This window comes from Perognathus longimembris, chromosome 10 (genome assembly GCF_023159225.1).
Source record: "Perognathus longimembris pacificus isolate PPM17 chromosome 10, ASM2315922v1, whole genome shotgun sequence".
Lineage (NCBI taxonomy): Eukaryota > Metazoa > Chordata > Mammalia > Rodentia > Heteromyidae > Perognathus > Perognathus longimembris.
The window spans coordinates 64819434-64835885 of record NC_063170.1 but is presented as its reverse complement, the minus strand read 5'-3'; positions in this window follow the sequence as shown (position 1 = coordinate 64835885).

Here is a 16452-nt window from a genome sequence, read left to right as displayed (position 1 = left end):
TGGCTGTGTGACAACCCAGGGGGATTCAGACAGTCACAGAGCTTCTCTGGTTCCCTGAGTTCTGATCATCTTGGGAGAAGTTGCCCAACAGTAGGTACTTACTTGCTTGGCATTTTACTTGTGTCTCTGCCCTTTCCTTGCTTCATTTCACTGGGCATTTGCCTGCCTGGAGGCTGCTTGCTGTCGTGATCTAAATTGCTCTGTATGCTGGTCAGCACAGTTTCTGGAAGATAGAGGCCACAGGATGTGAGGACCACACAGGGTGGCCTCTGGGTTTGAGTCTAAGTTACCTCCCTTCCCCTGCCGGCCATCCTTGGGTATAATACTTCACGTTTCTTGTAACATCCACCTTATAGACTGATGAGACAGGGGATGTGGGTGCTCCTCATGGTGTCTGCTGTCCAGTGATGGCCATGAGAGGTGTTGTCCCTGCTGCCATCACGGGGACTTCTGTTACTAACTAGAGTTGCTTTTTAAAAGGAATTGGTATGTCAGCATTCTAAGCATTTACAGTATAGATTTTAGGGTTTGGAAACCCAGGATACTGGAGGAGTGAAAATTGAATGTCCTTTACTTAGAGGGAGCAGGTGTGGGAACTCCTCAGCAACTACCTTTCCCACCCTCCCGGAATTCCCTTATGTTTAATCTCGGGAAGCACTGAAGACAAGCTGTGTAAAGGTGAGGGCAGGTCAGAGAACATGGCCACTGTGGTTAGTTAGAGTTGGTGCTAATTGGCCCCCTGGGGGCTACTTTTCATACCTGAGTTACTGGAATGGCAGTGTTACCTGGAGCATTCTTTCCCAGGCCATCTGCTTCCGGAGGATATATGCTTTCGTTTTAGCCCAGGATGAGAGGAGTTTGGGCCCAGAGTCAGTTGATGGCAATAAAAAAATATGTATAGAAAAGGGATCGAGGAGAGAGGGCGAGCAGAATGACGTGGTTAGAGGGTAGTGGTGGTAGCAGGTGTCAAGGAAATTGAACTGGTTTAAATAGTTACTTTAAGTCACGGGATTCACTACAAAGGACTATATGATTTATGTATTGGAAGTTAGTTACAGAGGCCTTCCTGCAGCCTGGGCTGCAGAATACCTCTCCCAGAATACCTCTGCTTTTAGTGCCTCAGGAAGCGCTTTCCCAGATCAGCAATTTGCACATCTTGTTCTCTATGTTGGAACTGAAAGCTCTGGACTCTCCCCTCGGCTACTCCTACTCACTCTTTAGGTCTCAATGTAATCATTATTCCTTCAAAAAAACAGTATTGCTCATGAGAAGATTCCTAAAATAATGAAAATTATGAAGAGCATGGCGTCCATACGTGAACCAGGAAAGGAAGGACCAGACCACGGGCATGGCTGGATCCGGAAACTCAACGCCTCCTGCATTCTGCCTCTGCTCTGGTTCTCCCTGCCTCCTAGCCCAGTGGCTCGCCATTGTCATTCCTCTTCATCTGGACACTGACTTCTTTGAGCAGCAGGAGAAAGGGCAGACATCATGTCTGGAGACCATTTCAGGTTTCTCCTTCCTGGGTGGGTGCCACGTGGTAGGAGGAACTTGGTAATTATTTGTAGAATGAAAGAATGAATGAACGAATGAAATGCTCGAGGAAAGTAGAATTGGTGAGGAGGGAGATGAATATGTTGAAACTAAGCTTTTGCACCTAAAGATTCACAGTACTTCTTGGGGGAAACTTCACCATTGCCATGGTGGGTAGACAGGACATGAGGGCGAAGAGGAGCAGTGGTTGTGTAAGAGGAGCCGCGTTGGCATCACTAAGAGCTGACTAGGGATCCAGTTTCTCAGCCCCTGGATGATTTTGACGTGTGATAATATGAGAACCAATGGAGTAGGGAATAGGGAAGAGCCAGAAGGTCACGATACCCAATTGTATGATGTAAAAAATTGGGAGGCTGTTTTATATTTGTTTGCTTCTTTTTGGTAAGAGAATATTTGTAATCAGTAAAACAGCAGGAACAAAGTAAAAGAATGACCTCTAATCTCGGTGTACAGAAATAATCTCTGTTCTTGACCGTCTGCCCCTTGAATTTGAAACCTGCTTGTTCTTACCAAGAAAAGATAGATCTAGCTGTTTTCCTACTTCCTTGCTCCTTTCTTTTTCTTTTGCTGCTCTGAAGGCTTGAACTCAGGGTCTGGGTGCTGTCCTTGAGCTTCTTTGTGCTCAAGGCTAGCCCACTTGAGCCACAGGGCCACTTTGGGCTTTTTTTGAGTAGTTTATTGGAGATAAGAATCTCACAAACTTTCCTACCTGGCCTGGCTTTGAACTGTGATACTCAGATCTCAGCCTCCAGAGTAGGTAGGATTATAGGCGTGAGCCACCAGCTCAGAGCTGTTCCTTGTTTTTTTTTTTTTTTTCTGCCAGTCCTTCTGGGGCTGGGACTCAAGGCCTGAGCACTGTCCCTGGCTTTTTTTTGTTTCCTCAAGGTAACACTCTACCACTTGAGCCACAGTGCTACTTCAGGCTTCTTTTTTTTTTTTTTAATATATGGTGCTGAGGAATGGAACCCAGGGCTTCATGAATGCAAGGCAAGCACTCTACCACTAAGCCCCCAGCCCTCCTTGGATTTTAGAAACTCCTTTTTGAGTTAAAGGGAAGGAGTAGAGCACCAGTGCTAAGAGATGGTGATCTGGGTGTCTGGTTTATAGTTTTTTTTTTTTTTTTTTTTCCCAGAGCTGAGGACCGAACTCAGGGCCTTGCGCTCACCAGGCAGGCGCTCTTCCACTGAGCCAGATCCCCAGCCCCTGTGGTTTAGATTTCTAGGCTCCTTTGCCTATTAACCCCGCACGGTTCACTCAACTCTGCACCCCTCACTTACTCACCTGTAAATAACGATCTTATACAGTAATTATGCTGTGGAAGTGCGAGGAAGACTAATTTAAAGTGTGATGATGTTGATGATACCATTTGTTAAATGATTATTAAGTATCTAAACATGGTACCAGGTTTTAACTTTGATGTACGCAAGGTGGTTAGCACAGTTCCCGGTCCCTAGCATTTGTTGGTTGTTTACTGTGATTGCTTTGAAATGGAGCGTGGATGGGTCTTGTCTATTTGGATAGAATGAAAGCTTCCCCAGGTGTGTGAGGGGGACAGAAAGATTGCCCTCCCACCATGTTCCACCCCATTATCCCAGGTGCATATGGAAGTCAGTCTGTTTACACACGGCTTTTATCTTAGCATCCCAGCTATAGAATCCATTACCACTTGTCAGGGTAGGTTGTCTCCTTTTTGTACCTTTCCAGGGTTTTTCCTAATTCATACCCAACCTACTTCCATTGTTTTTAGGTGAGAAATCATCTCTTCACCAGTCTCATGGCCTGAGGCCCATCTGCTCTGTCCACAGAATCATGACTAGCTTATCTCCCTGTAGCAGAACTCTAGCCCATGCAGTCTTTTTCTCTCCACTGAGTTTGCTCATCTTCATCCATTCTAAGTCCTCCTCTACCCCAACTCAGTCATCTTGCCCACCCTTGATTCTTCCTTTCCCTTCCTGGTACTTGTTGCTGGCATTTCTTTATGACTATTCTGTCAGTGATTAAAGAAATGGCTCCGACGGGGTGCTGGTGGCTTATGCCTGTAATCTTAGTTACTCAGGAGGCTGAGATCAGAGGATCATGATTCAAAGCCAGCCAGGGCAGGAAAGTCCATGAGACTCTATTCCCCAGTTAACTACCAGAAAACTGGAAATGGAGCTGTGGCTTGAAGTGGTAGAATGCTAGCCTTGACTGAAAAAGCTCAGGGGCAGCATCCATGCCCTGAGTTCAAGCCCCATGACTGACAAAACATAATTAAAAAAAGAAAGTAAAAGAGAAATGGCTCCAGGAGTATGGTGCTTATTTAATAGGTGAAGAGATGAAGCTCAGAGTTGATGGTGGTTTGTTCAAAGTTATATAGCTGATAGTTGGCAAGTAAGTAACATTTAGCCCCAGTCTTTTCACTCCAAAGCTCAGTTTCTTTGCTTTTCTCTATTTTCTGTGTCTGCACATATGTCAAAGTCTATTCACCACTCTATCACTCTCCCAGCATGTACTCACAATGTAGAGATGGGGCTCTCTATGTAGTGATGATTCACAGGGAATGTTGGAGAGGTAAATCTTTTTTTTTTTTTTTTTTTTTTTTGCCAGTCCTGGGGCTTGGACTCAGGGCCTGAGCAATGTCCCTGGCTTCTTCTTGCTCAAGGCTAGCACTCTGCCACTTGAGCCACAGCGCCACTTCTGGCCATTTTCTGTATATGTGGTGCTGGGGAATCGAACCCAGGGCCTCATGTATACGAGGCAAGCACTCTTGCCACTAGGCCATATCCCCAGCCCGAGAGGTAAATCTTGAGTTGACTCTAGAAGAAGGTTGAGACCTTGGATGGGGTGAAAGAGAGAAAGCCATTCTGGGGAACATGAGTGACCTGAGAAAACTGATTGAATAAGAGAATTTTTTGTCGCCTGTCTGGTGTCACAAAAGCAGCGGGAGAGTAGTGAGGGGAGTCACAAGAACCTCAGGGAAAGTGATGCGGAAAAACCAAGTCAACAACCCGAGCAGCTGTTATGCTCCTGGCACCATTCTGAGGACTGCTATGCGTTATCTTGTTTAATTCGTATGGCGGCCCTGTGAACTGCAGGATACCAGTATCCTCCTTCTCCACTGTGGAGGGAATAGAGGCACAGGGGGTTAATTAACTTGCCCAAATCACACAGCCTGGGAAATACAAGTTTACATTCAGTCTGAGCCTGTCTGACCCTGAAGTCCGTGCTTCAGTCTTAACCACATGCTTTGTTGCTGGAGGGAGCTGCATTCACTTGTTCAAAACCAAACGGGCAGTCCCGGAAATTTGCCCAGAGAGCCAGCTTCTTAGTGATCGGCCATTCCTATTGGTCAGATATCTCACGAAAATTATATGCTTATTAGTTTTGAGCATTAGTCATCAATTTACAAACATTGTGCAGCCTCCCTGCAAAACACATAAAACCATACAGACTGAGAGACAAACAGGTAAGTTTCCCACTTACAATAGTTTCCGCTATTGTCCCCTAATCTCTGTGTGCAGAGAATTTTGTATTTCCTTTATCTATCTGGTTGTTGTATTGGGAAAAGCAACTCCTCCATCAACTCGTGGGACCTAGGGCATGCGGCTTTACTATCTCTCTGCCTGTAATGGGGCCCGAGTGGGGGGGATCCCCCATCCCTCCAAGAGTCCACCACTCAGAGACAGTCTCAAATAAAAAGATGGATTTATTGGGGAAGTTCCAGATGGACCAGTCCCAGGTTTCAGAAAAACATATAACACAAAACAGGACAGCGGCACAGAGACTTACTTCCAGAGGATTTCCAGGTACCAATGAACCAATTCAGCTCCAGTGGAGAGCTGACTTGGGATACCATGGGGACGACAGACACCAGACTCCAGCATGTGGCATGGCATCATGGCACTTGAGCTGGCCTGCCCCTAATTAGGGTCAGGTAAGGGGGCTGGGTCACAGGAAGCTCCCAGTCCAGTAACCTATAGGCCATGTGCCCGCCCCTGTCTCTTGGGATTTAGGAACTCCCCTTACCCGAGGGTGGCACTTCCCTTCCTGTAGGAATCCAGGCGGGCCCATCCAGACAAGATGCTAGAAATACCACCTGGTCAAGCTTGCCATGTGGCCAATGTGGCGCTGGCCAGATCTGACCTCCATATTACACTGCCCAGTGTCTCCACGGAGAAGCTTGGTGCTTCTCCCTCATCTTGCTTCCAGGCTCAATATTCTTCAAATCTCCATTTCCTCGCCCAGCCCAGTGGTAGTGACTCAGGCATCCTGAAGGTAATAAATTATGTTCTGTAATAATGAGCTCTTTCCTTCTGAGTGTGGGGCCTGTTGAGCTGGGATGTTGGGGCAGCTCTCCGGCTGTTTGCATAGCTCCCAGCTCAACCCCAAACCCAGACAGAGCAAAGTCACTGTGGCTTGTGTGACTACTCAGCAGAGCTACTGTGATTGCTAATCATGAGCAGCAGTGATTGTGATCATGGCTGTTGAATGTTGACCGGGATGCCATCAATCAAGATTTATATTCATGAACTGCTTTGTTACACGGCAACTCCTTCATGCAACTACTTAAATAATAAAAAGGAGAAAATTAACAAAAAAAAAGGAAATAAAACATCTGAGGCCTTCTCTACAGAACTCATGAGAAAAATAATCATGAATGGAGTTTGTTGTGAAGGACATCAATAGAGTCACAAGTCTTATAATCATTCAGCAGAGGGTGATAACCCAAGAGGGCTTCTCCGAGGTGGGGATGTTATAAATTAAATAAACAAAGTGTTCCATGCTCAGTTGAGAGAATTATGGGGTAATTTAAAAAAATCAGGAAAGCAAACATTGCCTATTGCTTCAAAAAGACAATTGCTGTTAGTGTTCCAGTATATTTCCTTCCAGTGTTATTATATCATTGTATTATATAATCAAAATGAAATCTTGTTGTACATGCTATTTGGCACCTTTAGATTTTTAGCCATATAAGGCATTTTCCTTTGTCAGTAACTCTTCAAAAGCATATAATTTTCTTAATGAAAATTGCCTTTTCTCATTATAAAAGTGTAGTGCCCACAAAAAATTCAGATATACTAAACATTACAAGGGAAAAGAATATCACATAATTTTATTTTCAGAAATTATTGCTATTACTATTTAACTGTACATACATGCTGAATTTTTCCAAGTATATGTCTGTCTGTATGTACAACATATATGTATAATATATAAAATTTTTGCCCATAAGTATTAAATTATCTTGTACCCACTTGGAGATGTAGCTCAGTAATAGAGTACTTGCTTAGTATTAAAAGCATTCCTAAACTCTGGTACAATTATGAACAAAACATTTTACTCCTCTTCCCCTTACAGTTGTTTAAGCATCACAAGGGGCAGAGACTGGCTCTTCTATTTCCTGGAGAGTTACTAGCTCTTAGCATAGAACTAGTGGGAGTGGATATTCACAAAAGGCGAACATTTAGTGAATGAATGAATGGATGGATGGATGGATGGGTGGATTAGTGCATTAAAAATAAAGCCAAGCTGGGCAATGGTGACTCATGCCTGTAATCCTAGCAACTTAGGAGGCTGAGCGCTGGGGATCACAACTCAAAAACCATGCAGGAAAGTTGGTGAGTCTCTTATCTCCAATTAACCACCAGGAAACTGGAAGTTGTGCTGGGGTGTAGAGTGGCTCTTGAGCAAAAGAGGTCAGGGACAGCACCCAGGCCCCAAGTTCAAGTCCAAAGACTGACCAAAAAAGAAAGAAAGAAAAGCCAAAGCAAACCACCTAAAACTCTTTGCTGTTTTGAATTTTGGCTACATTTTGCCTATTGGGATTTATGACAAATCAAACTACGTCCTCCCATCACTGTCCCCCATGTCTCTAGATAGCTCTGGGAAGGTAGGGGACATGTTCTGTTCCTCTCCGTGCTGTTGATACTGTCTTTGGCATTGATGTATGGTGGTGGGTCTGATGGCAGAAGGAAGGACAAGGAGGAGTATCTTTAGACAGGTCATGTGGCATGACATAGAAGGCACATGATATTGCTGTGTGGTGATCAGGTGCTAAAATGTTTGCTTATTCCGTTACCATTCTCCTCCATGGTCTCATTCCACTAGAACAGATAAGAGATGTTGTAGAGAACAATAGGTATGGGCATTTAGTTAAGGAGCTACGCCAAGTTATTACAACTTTGTGGCTTTAATGCCAGGCTAGTATGCACCCTTGGTGACATTTTAAATGCTCTGAACTCAGAAGATCTCAGTGGTATCTTGGAGCTGGAGATGTTCAGCTTTCATGTTGCAGGAAGACTTCCAGAGAGGTCAGTGTAGTCATACAGACTCTGGAGGGAGTGATCTTGGTCACTCTCTACTTTTTTTTTTTTTTTTTTTTGGCCAGTCCTGGGGCTTGGACTCAGGGCCTGAGCACCATCCCTGGCCTCCTCCTGCTCAAGGCTAGCACTCTGACACCTGAGCCACAGCGCCACTTCTGGCCATTTTCTGCATATGTGGTGCTGGGGAATCAAACCCAGGGCCTCATGTATATGAGGCAGGCACTCTTGCCACTAGGCCATATCCCTGCCCGGTCACTCTCTACTTCAATCTCATTTTGCAGAAGAAGAGACAGAGAGAGACTTACAAGGGAGAGGTGAATTACTTCAGGTCCTGCAGCAATTCAGTGGTAAGACTGGAACCAGAGGAGGGAGAAGAGAAGAAGTGAGGACAAAGAAACAAATAAAAATACACACTTTACCAGGTGATGCTTTCTGTGTTGGGCTCCTAGAGGATACAACATGAGTCACATGGACAGATCCAGAAACCATGACATTCTTAAGCTCTCAAGATCAGAGATACACTCTACATTCATGGAATTAGGTTGGGGAGAAAAGGGAAGAGTGGCTGTGAAGTTCTGCGGCATACATCAAAGACCCAGAGGGCTGTGGTTCTGGAACTGAATTTGAAATGCTTTGGACATCAGTATTGGAGGCACACCACCTTTTCTTGTACTCTAAATGAATTTAGCACAGGAACTCCATTTTAGTCACAGGAGACTAATTAAGCAGTCTAGCACGAACTGTGGTTAAATCCCCTTGCATAAAGTTCAGCACACACACCGAGGAGCTGAACTGTGGCTCTGATGAATAAACCTGGCCTCTCCGTGATGACTAATGGAGCCCAGGTGAAATGAAAGAAATGCATACAGTAAGTATGCACAACTATAAACATTTTCTAGAAAACTAAGAGAAGATCTTTATGCAAAGTCCTTCATAGTTATTCCTTTTATTCCTTCATGCCTCTTTCCCTCCCCTCCTTCCTCTGAGGCTCTTGCAATTACCTTAGAGAGTTCTAGTCTCCAATTTCTTTCCACTCCAGCCCATTGCTTCCAAGTTATCCCCCCTTAACTCTTTGATTCTCTCTGGTTCAACACATCCCAGGCGCTCTCTCTCTCTCTCTCTCTCTCTCTCTCTCTCTCTCTCCCCCCCCCCTTTTCCTGAATGCAATGGTTCTTACCTTTCTAGGTGGTAACTGGAGGGAACTTGTTTACAAAACATGCGAACTCCTCCTCATTCTCTCCAATCTAATTCCATGGATGTAGAGTGATGGCTAGACATTCCTGTCTTGTAACATATTTACAGTGTACCTCTGATCTCGAGAGCTTAGGAATATGGCAGGAAAACAGACAGCATGGCCAACATGGTGGACATGGTGACCGATGTCTGGATAAAGAGAAAGAAGTGAGGTTTTGAGAGACTGGGTATAGAACATCCTTAAGATAACCACGACTGACTGTTAACATTTGGAACTTAGCAATAGCTGGGAAGGGATTTTTTAAAAATTCAGTCACTCCTTTCTTGACAGGAGCCTGCAAGGCAGTTGGGCAGAGTGGAACAGGCTCTGTAGATGTGAGTGTGAATTTCATTCATTCCTGAGTTGTCTAACATTTCCACCACTCATGAACTTCCCTAGACTCAGCTTTCCTCCTCTGTAAAACAGGATAGCAATACCTTGCCTTGCCTCTTCATAGACTTGTAAAGATCATCTATGCAAAATAAGGTGCTTTCTATTTCTTTACATTAGTACCCTTTGTTTTTTTTTTTTTTTTAAATCTTTGCCGAGAGGAAAAAAAAAAGTCTTGCTTGGAGATTTCTGTTCACCACCAGGCTCAGGCGGTCGAGGAAAGAGTGTGTTGATGTTAATCCTGCTACTGCTATTTGCAGGAGGAGAGAGAAAAGTCACATAGCATCTGACAGAATGTTTTCGGATTACTCTAAGGGTTTGGGTAGCTTGGAGATCTGCTGTAGAGCTGCATACTGGAATCGGATTTTCTCGGTGTATATGAATTTGGCTGAGTTTAGTAGCAAGAAAAGCTTAAGGAAACCCACATGTGCTGGAACCTAAAAGGCCAATGAAGAGAATAAACAGCTTGTGTAATTAGACCTTGTGCCTTTCCCTAAAAGGAAACCATGAAATATGTACAAAATGTTGTCTTTGAAGGCATCATAGTTACTCAATCTAGTTTTCAGTCTGAGAAACTTTGTTCATTGCCTATGGGAATGCCAAGGACTACTGTCTTCTGCTTTGTGCATAAATTGTTGCCCTCACATGGAGTTAGACATTTCACATTCTGGCCTGGCTACCGTCTGCCCCCCACTTCCTCCCCCCCGCCCCCAGCAACAGGGTCTCCAGCAGGCCAGGATTTGCTCCATTCTGAATAGTCACAGCTTAGTATGACCTTAGGTGGCTTTTCTGTGACTTCTGAATGAGACAAAGTTTTTGAGATGTACCGTGTTTTCTTTGGCTTCAAATATGTTTCTTTCCCCCTCTTTTCCTTCATTGCTAATCCATATAGGAAAAAATGAATTGCTTTATCTTTTAATTTTTTTAAAATTAGGCCCACTGAGTTCAAAGCAGTCTGAAATTACTCTCTTGTAAACCACAAGCCAGTGAAACCCTGGTGATTTCACATGATTCAACACTTGAAACTAAGTGTGTTTCTTTAAATTTTTAAAATTGTTATCATAAAGGAGATGTACTGAGGGCTTACAGTTATATAAGCCAGGTGAAAAATACATTTCTTTTTGGACACTTCTTTTATTCCCCCTCTCTCCCAGTTCCCCTGCCCCCCATCCCATTGTTGGTGGGACTGTAAACTTGTTCAACCACACTGGAAAGCAGTATGGAGGTTCTTCAAAAGGCTAAACAGAGTTCCCTATGGCTCAGCAACTCCACATCTGGGCATTTACCCAAAGGATCACAAACAAGGCCATATTAAAGCCATCAGCACAACTACATTCATTGCAGCACAATTTGTCAACATTAAAATATGGAACCAACCCAGATGTCCCCTAGTAGATGAATGGATTGAGAAAATGTGGTATATATACACAATGGAATTCTATGCTTTCATCAGGAAGAATGGCATTGCCCCATTTGTAAGGAAATGGAAAGACTTAGAAAAAAAAGTCATTCTAAAGTGAGCCAGACCCAAAGAAACATAGACTCTATGGTTTCCCTCATTGGTAATAATTAATACTTGTCTAGAAGAGTCCTAGATGATCACAATAGCTCAATAGCTATGTCATTTCACCTCCACAATATGGAAATAAGTAGTTTATTATTGATGCTATTTTTAGCAACAGTAATTCTTAAATGATTTCTCTTTTCTTCTGTTCATCTTCCCTATGATTTAGCCCCTGTCATCACTGTGTTTGATTCTGGTGTCCTGGGTATTTTACATATGTTTGTCTGGATTAGGGAAGGGAAGGGGATCATTAAAATGGTGAGACAAAGGTAAAAATGCAAACCAATGCAGCAGCAATACTTAAAAGACAATATGTTGTAAACTAATGGTACAACTTAGTGGGGGAGGGCAGTATTGGGGAGGAGGGAAGGTGAGAGAAAAATGAGGGAGGAGGTACCAAGTTGGACAAGAAATGTACTCACTACCTAACATTGTAGAGACAGAAAGATCTTTTTTTTTTTTTTTTTTTTTTTTTTTTTTTTTTGGCCAGTCCTGGGCCTTGGACTCAGGGCCTGAGCACTGTCCCTGGCTTCTTCCCGCTCAAGGCTAGCACTCTGCCACTTGAGCCACAGCGCCGCTTCTGGCCGTTTTCTGTAAATGTGGTGCTGGGGAATCGAACCTAGGGCCTCCTGTATCTGAGGCAGGCACTCTTGCCACTAGGCTATATCCCCAGCCCCAGAAAGATCTTTGATTACCCGGGACTGCAAGTAGGAAGTGATTTTGTGTGTGTGTGTGTGTGTGTGTGTGTGTGTGTGTGTTTGTGGGTGTCTTGGTGCTTGTATTCAGAGCCTTGGTGTTGTCCTTGGGCTTTTGTGGTCAAGTCTACCACTTTACCACTTGAGCCACAGCTCTACTTCTGGATTTTTATTTTTTTAAGGTATAGCCCAGGCTGGTCTTGGACTCCTGATCCTTCTGCCTCATATTCCTTGTTGATTAATGGTCTGTGCCACCATGGCTGGTGTAGCCAACATTTATGGCAGAGGGACATTAGAGACCTTTTAATTGTTTTGGGTCCTGGGATTGGAGCTCTCGGACCCTTACAATTGCCAGATAAGTAGTCAAGCTACACCAAGCCACACCACCAGGCTTAAACAATTATTTTTGAGGTAGAGCTGGGTAGCATCTAGCCATAAGGGATGGGAAACTGTATAAAGCAACTTACACTTATAGTGGAGGATGAGACCACAAGGTCTCAGAGAAAGTATTGTAATTAAACACCTGGACACACTGATAACCCTGGAGCCTGAGGCTAGGAGCTTCTCCTAAGCAATCTCAACATGGACTCCAATCCCAAAGCCTGATGCTGTTTATTCTCACCCCGGAGGCAATCTACTTCCACTCTACTGGAAGTTGATTTGTAACAGGTACTTAAACTCTCTCCTTCCTTCTTTAGCTCTGTTTTGTGTTTGTCATTTTGCTAAACCTTTCTCCCCACAGTCACTTTGTAATCACTTTCCGTTCCAGGCAAGACAGGACGGATTGATAACCCCTTTGTGACAAATGACCAGAACTTTCTTTATGCAACAGCAGACCTTTCAGGATAGGTTACCCGCCAGAGAGAAGAATGACATTAACAAGTAGGCAGCAACCTGGCTATGGAGGAATCATCTCTTGGGAAACAGATTGTTTCCCTTCAGTCATGACAGCTGTAACTACATCTCTGGAACCGGGGAGGATTGGAACTGAATAATTCCCAGTCAGGTCACACCTGGAACTGGGATCTTTTTAAACTACCTTAACCCAAATTCCTCCTTTACATGTACCCCAAAGATGGCTGAAGATGATCTCAAGTGCCATTTTCCTGTGGTGGGCTTATGCCATGTAACCGCTTCCTCTGCCATACTCCTTTCCTCATAATCGTTCCTTTTTCACTTTTACTCCATTTGCATCTTGCCGGACGCTTCTCTGGCCAGGAGGCAAGGATTGAGGTTGATTAGCCGTGCTAGATTGCTGCTAACATTCCAGTAACTCCCTTCTCAGGTGCACACTGGGTTGAGATCTACCTTTCTCAGGCTTCTTGTCATAGCGAGGACAACACGTATGCACCACAGCATCCAGAGGGCTAGAGACATGGCTCAATTGGTAGAGCACCGGCCTAAGCAAGCACAAGAAGCGGCCTCTCAGGAACTATTCCGCCTGAGCTGGCCTTGGCCCTCCTAATCTTGGCAGGTAGGATCACAAGTGTGAATGATAGGTACCTGCTTTACAAGGGAAGATTTGAGAGAGTGGAATGTTATAAAGCTTGATGGTGGTGATGGGTGCACATTTATGACGTTTGTTAAGACCCACACTTGATCTGTATACATTAGGTGGGTGAATTTATATAGTGTTATAAATTATCCCTGACGACGCCATTCAGTAAGGATTAATGTCAAAAGTGGAAATTGGATAGAGTGAGAATAGCTTGAGAGAGTATGTTAAATGATTGTTTCTTTTCTCTCCTTTTAAAGTGAATAGGATTTTTCTCTATTAGCACTGGGCAGCTCCTGGTGGTTATTTGTGTGTGGTGGGGGGCAGTACTCCCCAGAGCAGATGTACACTGCAGCTCACGCTGAGGCATTTCCTCCTCAAGACAGTTGCCAGTGTAGAGCCAGGCTCAGCTGGAGAGGGGCTGAGGAAGCTTCTGGGATAGACTCCCCTCAGGTTTCCCTCTAATTACTCCAGCTGAGCTCACAAGAAGAAAGGCAAAGCCACAGGGAGGCATATTAATTAAAATGTCTTCCTTTTGTTGAGCCATAGTCAGTCTTTTCATTTTTCAGAGGTAACAGTTGTGGGTTTACACACATCTCCAGCATGGTTGCAAGAATCGAAGCAACCTCCTTTTTCATTTGGGGAACAGCCACTAGGGTAGATTAATATGTAGGAATATCTGATTGCCAGTTGGGAGTCAGGGGAGCAAAAGGATCTACTTTTTCAGAGTGAGACTTTGGGGAACTGTCTGGAAGCGGAGCTTTTTTAGTAAGTGAATGGATGACTTTCTTCAGCGTGACCTCAGTCGCATTGCTGGTGTCGCTCACTTAGACACAGCAGAACAGATCTTGGCCCTTGAGCTTTCTGGTATTTGACTATGTGTTAGTTACTCCATAGGAGGTATATATCCAGAGACATGAAAGAATCCCACTCACTGGTTTTATTGCCATTATTTGTTTGTATCTTCACTGCCAATTAATAAAGAACTGGAGAAGCATGCCTTTGGGGGATACAGGGAAAGTATTGCTTTGATCTTCTCTGTTAGGATTAATGAATACATCTTTCATTGGGCCCATGCCTCTCCCTTTGTGCGCGCGCGCACACACACACACACACAGCTTAAAACCAACACAAAGAATGAAACCAGCAGCTAAAAACCAGCAGCTAAAACTCATTGTTTGTTATTGGAGAGCATTTCTGATGTGATATTTTAATCTAAAGATGACTTTGTTGATGCCAAGACCAGTGACTTGTGTTTCCAGGATCGGCTGCTGCTTTGGTTTCAGAAATGGACCCTCATGGATCACAGAGGGGGTAGAAGCAGAACAGCTCCTTTCTTGCATGGGTCTGTTTTACTTGGCTTGTCTGACAAGTGTGATCTGTATATATTAAGGCATTAGTCCATACACAGTACTTTAACACAATACCTGTGTGACAATGATGTTTACTGACGTGTGGATATACAATACATCTCTTTTAAAGGCATTTCCTGTCTACTTTTCTGGCACTAGACTTACTAAAGATTATCCTAAAGAGTGCCATGCTCTGCCAGCCTTTGGAAGCCAACCCATAGCTAGGTTTCTTCCTGAATCAAAGCCTCATGTCTTTCTGGAGAAGCAGTGCTATTTCTTCTCCATCCTTGGTGCTCAGTCCTTCCTTTAAAAAAGATCTTTCCTTACTCTAATTTGTTCCGTCTATCAGGTGCTCTCATCTTTAGACCAGATCTGTCTTTTAGAGAACAGTTGGAAGTTTAATCTCTGTAAAATCATCTCCTTGCAGACCAGCCCAGATTTTCTTGCTTTCCTAACTCCTAAACTTCTCTTTTACCCGCAGAGTTCATTTCCAAATGATGGCATTGATACTTGTTGCCTGCCAATAACTACCACCCAACATAACTGTTGTGTTGATCTGGACAGTTATAACCAGATCCTCATTGAGAGGAGCAAGGCCTTTGTCGATTGATTGCGACAAGAGAAGCAAAAGACAAGAACGTGACACAAGTCCCCTCGTGTCCCATTTTCCTCCCTTCACAGAATAGCACTGAGAAATGGCCATATGGACACAGTGCTCATGGGAGAATTATTTTGTTCCTAAAAAGCCTTGAACAACAGCAAAAACAACACTTGGCTTTTCGAATGACATTGCCCCATTTGTAAGGAAATGGAAGGACTTGGAAAAAAAATCATACTAAGTGAAGTAAGCCAGACCCAAAGAAACATAGACTTTATGGTTTCCCTCACTGGGAATAATTAGTATACGTCTAGGATAATGCTAGCAGAAGATCACAATAGCTCAATAGCTATGCACACATAAGATGATGCTAAGCAAAATGAACTCCAAGTTAGGGCAACAAGTGGTGTATCATTGTTGTTATTTTCAACAGGCCAGGTGAAAATTTCCCCTTTTTCTTTTGTATTTCTTTGCTGTGGTTTTACCCCTGATATCACTGATTTTAGTATGCAGTATATTGTATACATGTGTATTGGAACTAGGGAAGGGAAAAGGAATACTAGAATCAAGAGACAAAGGATAAAAAGACAAACCAATGCAACAGCAATATTTACAAAACTGTATGTGTAAACCAACTGTACAACTCATGGTGTGGGAAGAGGAAAGTAGGGAGGAGGGAGGCAGGGGAAAATGGGGGAGGAGGTAACAAGTTGGATAAGAAATGTACTCACTGTGTTACGTATGAAACTGTAACCCCTCTGTACTTCACTTTGACAATAAAGAAATGAGAGAGAGAGAAAAAAAACCCACTTGGCTTTTTATTGACTGAGAGGGCCAGATAGCGGGTGAGAGGGATGGACAAGGAGAATAACACTTCTAAGTCAAACACTAAAGTGCTTTTGCTAAGGCCCCTGAAAAAGGTGCCTTGGATATACCCAATATAGGCTATGGTGAGGTGGACCCAGGAAGGAGGTATGTGGGTGGGGAGTTTGCACATATGTATGAGGATGCTAGGTCCACCTGGTGATGTGTGTGTGTGTTTGTGTGTGTGTGTGTGTGTGTGTATCTCAGTCCGAGGCTGAAGCTCCATTCAGAGAACTGGAATGCACTGTCTCTGTACTGAGTATGGCGTGAAAAAGGGAAGTGCCCTCCCTCCATGGAGCTTGGGACTTCTATTTGGTGAGAAGAAATAAGGTCCTAATGGTTCATTAAAGCAAAATTGTGCAGGCTCATGGATTTGGACTGAGCATCTGCATTGTGCCCAATAG